Here is a 2503-nt window from a genome sequence, read left to right on the forward strand (position 1 = left end):
ATCTTCCGTCTGCCAGTGGGGACCGCAAGATGTATCCAGAGGGAGAGTCCAAAAAGAGTCCAGAAGAGTCCCCAAACAAGTCCAACTATCTCAAGCTTTTTCCCCTTATTTATACGTTAGTAATAGAATGACATGTCCCTTAAAGAAACCTTGTTAAGTAAACAGTTTCAATGATCAAGCAAGAGGTTCCTTCTGATTATTGATTAACCAGGTGTGGGTTTTTCCAGAATTTGCAGCCTTGAGACCCCAACAGACATTCCTGGGGCATATCCTGCTCTTTTAAAATGCATGTATCAGCAACTTCAACACAATTCTTATCAGGAAGGACACGGGGTCAAGCTGCCCTTTTTGTGACACCCAAAATTCCCCGTCCCCCTCCTGCCTTGGTCAAGCTGAGACTGTTTAATAGCTTGCTTTTAACAATAAGCCATAGTGGTTTTAGGCACTTTACTGGTTTGCCAAAGTCTCCCCATACACAGGGAAGGTGGGGAAAAAAAGGAAGAGGAAAGAAGAGAAGGAAAAAAAAAGAAAGTGTGAGCTCTGTGAAGAGTTTCTTAACTTTGCTGTTATCGAGATTCCTGAGTCTTCCTCACAGGACTGCAGGTACAAAACCCTCTCCTATGAAAGCATGTCCCTCTGATACTCTCTCCTTCTCAAAGCTTCCTGTTGCTTGCTTTGTGGGTCCCTTGCGTTTACATGTCCCCCCCACCCAAAATCCGGTTACTGTGTTCTACTGCTGGGGATTTTGCATTCTTCAAACCCCAACCCCCTGCAAAGAAGATAATTTGATGCATCATTCTAATGTTCTTGTTCTATTCTAGACTAGCAATAGGCCATAATGACTGTCTATTTCAAAGAAAGACATATTGGCTCTGCTCACCTAGGTCACCACCACTTGAGACTTCAGTCCAACATGGAGATGAATGGACAACTGAGAAGGCAACAAATCAACCTTACCATCAAAATGGAGTTTGCAGCTTTATAAAGATACAAACAGTTCATAGCGTCAAAACAGACTTTGTAAATTGTATGCAGACAGATTCCCGCAGTTCACCACAAAAAGAGAGTAAAAATGACAGTTGAAACAAAACATTTTGATCTTATCAAAATGAAATGTTTCAATAAGATTGAAACAGAATCTGGGAGAAGGAAGCAAACTACAACTCCCCTAAGGCACCGTAACAGCATTTCTGGATAGATATATTCCAGTATTTGATTTTTCAATGCAAAGTTGGATTTTTCCAAAAAACAAAATATGTTTTCGTCTAGGTTTTCCCTGGGGAGCAAGCCCATTTTCCTACCAGCACTACTTGTAATGCTGTGGCCAGTGCTCTGCTGATGCTGTGGCGAAAGAGAGCACCATGTTTGTGCAGAATTGTTCCTCTGGTACAGTCCAGCAGCACTGAATAGGACTTTATTCTCCCTTTGTAGGATACTAGTAACTCCCCACGATTGAGTCATCCAATAGAATTAGACCCAGGACCTCTGGATCTAAAAAGCATGAGTGTCATCTGTTTGAAACAAAAGATCAACTCCACTAAATGGAAGGCAGCAACAGACAAACATCTTACATTGTCCAGCCACTAGAGGGGATACAAAGACCTACACTCTCACAAGCATGGGCTACAAACTCCCTCTGGGCGGGGAAGTTTCTTAAGAGGTTCACAGTAGTTCAAATCCCCTTACAGGCCCTCGCTGCTTGTAGATTGCTGAGGACGAATAAAGTACTTTCAAAACATTAAGAGACACAAAAGAAACTCACTGCAGCGTAACCTTGTGCTAAAGACCTAGGTTCATTCCTAAACAAATAAATCGGGAAAGTGAAATGAGAAAGCCATACCAGGAAAACATGCTGCGGCTAGGTAGGTGGGTGGAGGGAGCTTCTTTCTTCCAATTCCTCATTCTTTTCCTTCTTGTCTCTTTGAGCTCATTAATATACTTTGCGTCATTAAACCAACCCATCAGAATTAATGCCTCTTGGCTTGTGTAATGCATTCCCCCACATTCACAGTCACGGTCCCTGCAGCAAAATAGGAAAGGTCAGAAGGGCTTGTCTTGCCTTACAAAAATTAAAACCAAAGTTTAGGAGTGCTTACATTAGTCCCGTCTTTGTTTAAAGTATAGCAGGAAGCTTTTCCCAGTGTCCAGGCTTTCCCCTGTTACACATGCACACCGATGGTAAGATTACACAGCATTAGATTAACACCAAAACCAGATGACACGGCTCAGCAGGAAGTTAGCCTCTCTCTGCCTTGATCATTCCAATCTCCTTCCAGGCATCTTTCTATCAGCCAGAATCTCAAGGGAAACTTCAGTGGAGTCTGACAGGAGGAGTCCAGCCTGTCAAGTTTTCAAAGATTTCAGAGGTGTTCTTGCAATTCACCATTTAAAAAAAAACTCACAGCCAAGGCTGTCACTCAAAGTTTTAATAGGATAAGAATAATTGCATTCCCAATCTATTAAACCTGTGACACACACAATAAACGCTTTAGGGAATAAGATG

At 42.2% G+C, this 2503-nt stretch overlaps 1 long non-coding RNA gene across 1 annotated transcript; it reads right to left on the minus strand.

Moving 5' to 3' along the window:
• Positions 1 to 1587: 1587 nt before the first annotated feature.
• On the minus strand, positions 1588 to 2220 carry LOC123373951. The gene is made up of 3 exons (XR_006580952.1): positions 2097 to 2220; positions 1841 to 2020; positions 1588 to 1709 (listed from the first exon to the last, which is right to left on the minus strand). It is a non-coding gene; the product is annotated as an uncharacterized LOC123373951 (long non-coding RNA).
• Positions 2221 to 2503: the final 283 nt, after the last annotated feature.

Source organism: Mauremys mutica, chromosome 7 (genome assembly GCF_020497125.1).
Source record: "Mauremys mutica isolate MM-2020 ecotype Southern chromosome 7, ASM2049712v1, whole genome shotgun sequence".
In the NCBI taxonomy this organism is placed as follows: Eukaryota; Metazoa; Chordata; order Testudines; family Geoemydidae; genus Mauremys; species Mauremys mutica.